This window comes from Equus quagga, chromosome 3 (genome assembly GCF_021613505.1).
Source record: "Equus quagga isolate Etosha38 chromosome 3, UCLA_HA_Equagga_1.0, whole genome shotgun sequence".
Classification (NCBI taxonomy): Eukaryota; Metazoa; Chordata; class Mammalia; order Perissodactyla; family Equidae; genus Equus; species Equus quagga.
Window position 1 is genome coordinate 71,582,008 of NC_060269.1, and position 8,609 is coordinate 71,590,616.

Sequence of the window (8,609 nt, forward strand, 5' to 3'; positions counted from 1 at the left end):
TGAGAAAGAGAGACAGACCAGCCTGGTAAAATGATGGCTCGTAAGAATCAAGATGGCATATGAGACTTATCAACTTGGATTTCTATACCCGGTCAAATTACCATCAAATGAAAGAATAAGATAAGACATTTTCAGACATATACACTAATAAAATTTACTTCCTATGTATTCTTTCTCAGGAAGCAATGGAAACAGTGCTCTGCCCAAACAATGGAATAAACCAAGAAAGAGAATAGCATGATAACCAACACAGAAAAGGAATTAATAGGGGCTGGCCCAGTGGCCGAGTGGTTAAGTTCACACGCTCCACTCCAGGTGGCCCAGTGTTTCGTTGGTTCGAATCCTGGGTGCGGACATGGCACTGCTCATCAAACCACACTGAGGCAGTGTCCCACATGCCACAACTAGAAGAACCCACAACTAAAATATACAACTATGTACCAGGGGGCTTTGGGGGAGAAAAAGGAAAAAATTAAAATCTTTAAAAGAAAAAGGGAATTAATAGAATGACTACAAAGCAAGTCCTAGGATGACAGCTGCACAAGCAAGCCTGAAAAACAAATAGTCAAGCCTGGAGTGGGGGTGGATGGCTCACAGTGGATGTCAAAGGGCAGATCAATGGGGATGTCTTCTGGAAAAAGAACACTGATAGTTGATGAGGAAAATTGTATAGATAATATTGAGCCAGATACTCATGAAAAAACTAAGCAAGTGAGAAAAAGGAGCAATTATTAACTCCAGGGAAAACTAAAACTTGTAGAAGAAAGGAAGTGCAAATGTAGTATCCCACTAGACTCGGTAGTAAACAATATTTTCATAGTCATAATAATGAACGTTCAGACAATGGATTTAACCATAAAATTATGATAGAATTATATTTGGAAGTATGAAGGGAGGAGGAGAATGTTTTAAAAAGTTAATACCTTCATTTACCATAGTAAAAAGCCAAGAAAATTTAAAATTTATGCACCAGATAACAGTGCATCATACTACTTAGGAATATGGAGGTAAATATCAGAATAAACAGCTAAAAGAGTTGAAAGTAGATACCATTGAAAAGTAGAAAGAGACAGAATGGCTGCTACCACTGGGGACAGTTGTTGTTGCAAATCTTAAAGCCTCTTTGTCTTTTTGTCTTTTCTTTTTTTTTTTTGCAAAGATTGGCATCTGAGCTAACAGCTGTTGTCAATCTTCTTTTTTTCTCTGCTTTTTCTCCCCCAAATCCCCCCAGTACATAGTTGTATATTTTTAGTTGTAGGTCCTTCTAGGTGTGGCATGTGGGACACTGCCTCACTGTGGCCTGATGAGCGGTGCCATGTCCGCAACCAGGATCCGAACCGGTGAAACCCTGGGCTGCTGAAGCAGAGTGCGTGAACTTAACCACTCGGCCACAGGGCCGACCATGTCTTTTTTTCTTTAGATTTATTGAGATATAATTGACATACAGCACTGTATAAGTTTAGGGCACACAGTACAATGATTTGACTTACATACACTATGAAAAGATTACCACAATAAGTTTAGTTAACATCTATCATGTCTTGTAGATACAGAAAAGAAAAAGAAAAAAAAATGTGTTTTCCTTGTAATGAGAACTCTTGGGATCTACTCTCTTAACAACTTTCACATGTATCATATGTGACTTTAAAAAATTGTTAACTCAAAGATAAGAGACACCATTAGACCAAAAAATAAAAGAAAATCTCAAGGCATATGAACATTGTAAATTCCTGGTTGCATATTTCACCAAGTGTTCCAGACTCTGAATCATTTTACATTCCTATGGATTGCTGTCATCACGTTTGACATGTATTGTGAGCATTATCATAGTTTTGGCATTTAACAGAAGAAAAAGAGCAACTTTTAAAAATTCACATTGTTGAGGTGCTAGTAAAGATGAGCGATTTTATATGCTCATTCACCAATTAATGTCTTTTTCTGTGAACTCTCTGTTCCACTCTTTTGCCTATCGGAGTCTTCATGTACTTCTCATTGACCAAAAAGGGTCTTTCACAGAGTAAGATGATTGGCTTGTTGGCCAGTATTTTTATCAGATAATTATTTAGCTTTACATTTTCATACTTTAAAACATTTTTTATGTGGCCAAAACTTTTTTTGTAATTCTTTCAACTATGTGGTGAGCTGTATTCAGAGAGTACATAAGCCTGCACTTAAAAATAAAAATCAGCAGTGTTATTCTGCCCTTTCCCTGAAGTTCCTGCCTTCTTTCTGCCCCTTGGCTTCCCATATCTGACTCTGATATTCCACCTCTGCCCCGTTTGTGCAGCTAGGGCCACAAAGCTCTGTTTTTCCTAATCCATCATCCCCTCCACCCCTCTCCCTCCGGTTTCCCTGGGGCCTTGCTTAGTGAGAGTCACCTGGCAAACCAGCTCCTGGGAACTGTTGATGTAAGGTAATGACTCTGTGGGGTATTCTCAGGTCACACATTCACTTTTGAGCATGTGTATTCAAAACTCAACCTTAAGGCCAGCATTTACATGGAAGGGACCAGCACACAGACCTGATTTCCTCAGCCTTCAAAGGAGGTCATACCCTCTCCATGGACATTCCATCACCAATCGAAGGAGGACATACCCTCTCCATGGACATTCCATGGCCAATCGAAGGAGGTCATACCCTCTCCATGGTCATTCCATGGCCAGTTGAGAGTCGATGGGCAGAGGATATGTTGTCCTGGCATAGCACCATTTTCAGTAGCTTCTGACACTGCTGCTTATGGAGATGTGGCTCTGACTGGTCATGGGAAGCTAGGGCTCACACAGCTCTGTGGGGAGAGGACATTGTCTGGAAGGGGTGAGATTATGGAGGAAGCTCACTTTTCATCACATAACCCTCTGGAGTCCTGTGGATTCCAGCTCATACCACTTTCTGGATTTCCCTGAATTGGCCTATGGTTTGCATCAGTATCACTCAAGCTTTTAAACAAGAAAGCAATATACAAATATTAATACTTTTAAAAATATTGCTATTACAAACAATGACTTTATTTTAATATATAATCTATAAATTATGTTATATTAATTACATGTAATGAATTAAATTAATTAATATAATTATATAATAAAATATAAAAATTATAAAATATAATTTGCATAATTATATTATTTAATTTTATGTGATTTTATTATTTAATTGATAGTATGTAGTATATAATTATTACATAATTATTTTAACATAATTAATTATAACTCTTATAGTAAACCAATGGGTGCACTTTATTACAAAAATATCAACTCGTATAAGCACAGACATAGCTAAAGTATTGATAAATTTCCCCCAAATGATGCTTAGGTCTTTTAACATTTAAATCAAGCACATGGTATGAATCCCTTTAAAACACGCTTTTGCTGAAGTAATTTGTGCACATACATGATTAGAGTCCTTTCTTTCTGTTGACTGATCACACCAGTGAAATGTGAAATGAGTTGTTTGACTGACTTGACTTTTAAAAATCAAATGGGATAGGCACATTGTTTAGAGAAAAGCCAGGTTTTATGTACAGCAGTATTCTAAAGTTTAGAGATGGCCACCTTTAGATGGCTTTGGGTCTGGGCTCCCCGTGACCTGTGTGTGATGCTGTCAGTGACAGGCCCTGAGATCCCCCACAAGCCCCATAGCTGGCGGTGCTTCAGTTGACCAGTTGACCCATCTCTACCACAGATACACGGCACAAATCACACTGAGAGGTTGTGAAGCTCAGTTAATATTTAAAACATTTTGATGCTCAGATAAAAGGGGATTCAAGTTGTCACCAATTAGTAGGAAAAGACTAATTATTATACAGACCTATGACCTTTTATAAGTAGAAACATTAAAGGAATCTAAAAGCTATCACTTTTTATGAAAGAGCAGATGGCCTGAATTAGACCCTAAAATATAATGAGTGTGAGTGTGTCTGTCTAGGTCTAGATGTGAAGGGAGTAGCTAGTCTTCCAAATAAAGCAGGAACAACTGATAATAGCCACAGGACTATGGCCTGTGGGGAGAGGGACTGGATTAAACTGTCTGCTTTGAAGATAAATTGTTTGACTGAATTAGATAAGGTTTTTTTTCCAATTTGGTTTGCAAATATAATGAGAGGAACATTTTTGTTTGAGTTTACTCCACAATCTCAATATCCATAGATTATCTACAAACAGGTTCAGATACTTAGGAATAAGGATTTTGGGTAATAAAGATTCTTTTCATTGAGTGTGGGGTAGGAACAAGAAGAAGAAGTATGCTAAAGTGGTGGGATGATTCAACATGGTGACAAATAGTGAACCTTCTGTAAACCTGAGGATCTTTTCTTGACTCAGCAGCAAGGACTGGTGTTTTAACACTTTTTTGCTAGAGTTACTAATGACCCATTATAAAAGAACAACTGAGGTTGATTATTTATCACGAAGGGATTTCTGTGTGTAGATAGAGCAGCATTTGCTTGATTGAGCCTCTCTCAGTCCTAATCCAGCAAAAAGGCACTGCTTGGTCTGGAGAGGGGTGTGGCATACCCTGAGGAAGCTGGACAGAATCTTCTTCCCTTGAACCACGTGTTCATTCATCTAGTTTCTGCTCTGATCACTCTTCCACTAGTCTGTTTTCTCCACTAATGGCCTGCCCCACCTCTCTCTCTATTCCAACACTTTCTATTCTCCATTCATATGGCAGACAGAAGATGTTGTGCATAATGGAGCCCAGTTCATGAACACAGGTCTCTCCTGGTCAGAGGGGAACTTCTCCTGTTTTCTTTTATTCTCCTTTTGTCCCTCTTTTCAGAATTTTAGCCAATTACCTCTTTTTGCTCCTCATCTTCTGTGACAAGTCCACTGAGCTTCTTAGTTTTAAGACAATAAGGGGGATTTGTTCCTGTAAACTCTTTGGTTAAAAAAAAAACGAAAAGAAAATGGAAAACTGTTCTGTCAGAGATGGAAGTACAAGTAAGATCTGAAGCTCTTCACCGCTGGGCAGTTCCAGTTCACTGGGGGCTCTGTAAGTGACCTGAGAGGAGACATATTTAGCAGTTAAAAGTATTTTTAGGAGATCTTAAAATAGAGTCAAAGAATAAATCTAATAGAAACAAGAAAAGGAGAACTTTGATTCTGGGATACCCTGTGGTTCTTGAAATGTGAATAAAATTACTTCCTGAAAAAGCTCAAAAAAGTTGTTAATCATTCTCTTCTCAGTCACAATGTTTAGCAGGGTCTCAGGTGCCTGTCTAACAAATAGTTCCATGGGCGTGAGTGATCCAAACAAGGCACAAATCTTTACACACTTCCAACGTGTCAAAGCATCCCATAAGATTTTAAATAAACGTCCTTGCTCGACAGCTCCCCTGTCAGTAGGCCCTGGGACCATGCGGGGACCTGACACGTTAGGTGGACCTGTTCCAGCTACTCCATTCTTTCCTTTTTCATTCCCTTTCTTTTCCTCTCTCTTTTTAATTTGTATTTTATATGTTACCATCTTCATAACTCTAATGTTCTTGGTGGTCAAATGTTACTGAAATCAGGATCCTGAGAGTAGTTCAAACAATAGTGTAAGTGGGAGTGCAAAAAAGGTTCTTCAAAGGATGTGTTGAGTCCAGCACACTTTTACCTTATCAGTTGGTTTCTTCTTCCTTGAGAGAAGGAGGGGAATAGCTTGAATGAAAAATACATAGACCAACTTGCTATAATGTGTCATCTTAAAAGTTGACTTTAGACAGATAAAGTTGAAGTCGTATGTGAACACATAGTACACCAATTCCTTCCCTAACCCTTCTATTAGTGCTCACTGTGCACTCACCATGTTATGGTCATTGTGTTTTTGTGCTATGCTCCATGAGAGCTATCAGCTGCATATAACCACCTCCTTTTCAGATATTTAAAATCTACCAGTGGGAACAAGTATGTACACAAATAACTTTATTACTAAATGGAAGGTAATGTCCCTGTAAAGATATAAATAAAGCTCTTGAGTGTTCTTAGGAGAAAAAGATCACATCTAACTAGAGGAATGTGAGGAATTCATGCAGGAATGGATTTTCCACTCAAAATGATTTCTCAAGAACTGCTAAGCCTCCAGCAGCTAGAGATTCATAAGAGGTCATTCCAAAGCTATGGGAATTGTGCCTGGAAAGCCAATAATGTGGTAAGGTTTAGGTGTATTTGGGAAATGTTCATGTAGGCTCACTGAGATGTTCCAGGAGACATTTATGGATAAAAGACAATGAAGAAGACACAGATTCTGTCCGTGGAGAGCTTCCAGTCTGGTGTGGGACATGATGAATAAAAAACAATGTTTGCTACAGTGTTAGAAGTGCTGTATTAGAGACACATACAAGGGAGGAGGAGGAGGAGTCAGAGAAGGCAGTAAAGACTGGTCCTGAAAGAGACAGACAATTTTATCAACCTGCATGAATTACAGGGAAAACTAGAGTTTATACAGAGATACAGAGATGTGAAATGCACATTCTGTTGAGCAAATTGTAAGATTCAGTGGCTAAAGTGTGTGGGACAGGACGAGCCAGGAGGGGCAAGAAATGAGAAAGTCCAGATAATTAGGTTAGGGAAGGACCTTGAAGGCCAAGGAAAAGAATTTGGATTTATTTGCCAGGTAACAAAAGCTTCTGAGTGAGGAAATAAAATAATCATAAAAAATTATGTAAGTAAATACTTTTTTCTTTAACCAAAATAAAACACAGAATCTCCTCTCCTAAAGACTATGGACTACCAAAGAATAGACAGACATACAAATCCAAATAATCTGGTGAATAGGGCAGTTTAAAATTTTTCATCATGGTCAAGGGCAAGGAGAGCCCTGAGCTCCTAGGATTTTAAGATCCATGAGAGCGCCAATGTCTGTGTTCATCACCAAGCCCCAAGTGTTCAATTAAAATTTGTTGAAAAAGTGAAGGAAATATCAGATAAGTGAGTGAAACAATGAAAATGACCCCCAAATAATTTCAATCTTTATGACAGGAGGAAGAGTGAGGAAGACCAGTGCCCTCCGGCTTTGCATAAACAGCTTCTACATGAGAAGGAGGGAATCAATCCTACATCTTGTGTTCTCCTTGGATGAGTCAATAACTAAATGGTAGTAAAAAGAATATGTCCCAAAGTCAGGGGAAAACAAGAGGTACCATTCCTAGTGAGCACACTTCCTGTGGACTTTCAACACGTGTGCACAACACATAGGTAGGAATGAGGAGATGACAGGATGCTGTAATTGGCGAAACTGAGAGCAACAAACGTACTCATCTTGGTTACATGATAAAAATGACTATAGGAGGGATGAAAACTAACACTCCATAGCAGAATAAATATCGAGTAGTTAATTAATAGTTTCAGCAGAAGGGATATGTAAATACACATAATTACTAAGCAAAACAATGTAGGAAATCCTATTATCTATTTAATATGTGTGACCTCTTTAAAGCTAGAAACCACCTATTTGATGTCTTTGGTTCCTAGCACTGAGCACACTGCCTTAGTAGGCTAGCAGGCTTTCAAAAAATAAATACTAAATGCAAATGAATATACTCAGATGCCCCTTCAAGTGTCTGCATCGATCACCTGCCTCCAGGGTGTGAAGGTGGTGGGGTCCACCCACCATCACCTGCCATCACCCAGGGGGACCTCAGGAGACCATCTTTCCTCTGGAGCCCACCTGTCATTTCAAGGTTATGACAGTAAGGTGGCAATTTTTTATGAGATTTTCTCCTTATTTCCTTTTACTGTTTCGAGGATCACTAGGGTGGCCGTAAAAACAAGAGCCTGATAGCTCTGGAGAGAGCCAGGAGGAGGGCAGGGCAGGTTGTACAAGCCCTTCCACAAATGCTCTGCCAGGCCCCTGCCTTGTGTGCGCCACACCTCAAAGCTGACTTAAACGCATCCCACTGCTCCAGGATGGCTGCCTTTCCAGACTGTAGATTGCTGGCGGGGGCAACGTGCCAAATGCTGCTCCTGGTCTGAGAAGGTTAACCAGTGTCCATGCTGCATGGGAATGAGCCTGCAGAATCAATGCCTATCGACACTGAGATTTCACTTGGATCTAACTCTGCCAGATAAAGCAGTAAGAGGTGTGAAATCCAGCAGTTCACCTGAGAACAAATTTCATGCCGGTAAATTCTAATCTTTGCTATTGGCAGTGTTGTTCAGCTCTGCAAAGGCTGCCCCAGCTTCTGCCCTTTCCCAGCCTGGAAAGCAAAGCCAGCTTGGGTCACACCTGTCCTGGTGGCAGAATCCATTGTGTGTCACGGCCTCCCCTCCATGTCAGCACAAATATCCTTTAAGCCAAAACTTTCCTCTTACCATTTCCATGACGGAATCATTTCATCTGTAATAATTTTCCATCAGAGGCTGGAGAGGAGGCTGCTGCAGTTTACCTGCTGTTCAAACCAGGCACGGTGGAGAGATGCCGTTTTTCTTTGTGTTCGAAACTAACAGGAGGATGAAAAGTCCCCATAAATACAGCCAATCAGGAGTATTTTATATCTATTGCTGCAAAGAGAAAGCCCACCTGTATCAAAATAGAAGAGGGATGCAAAGAAATAAGAAGCAAAAAATAAAGAAGAGAAGGAAGAAAGATTTAGAGAAAAAAGGGAGCAGGATTAGTCAATCCTTCCTGTC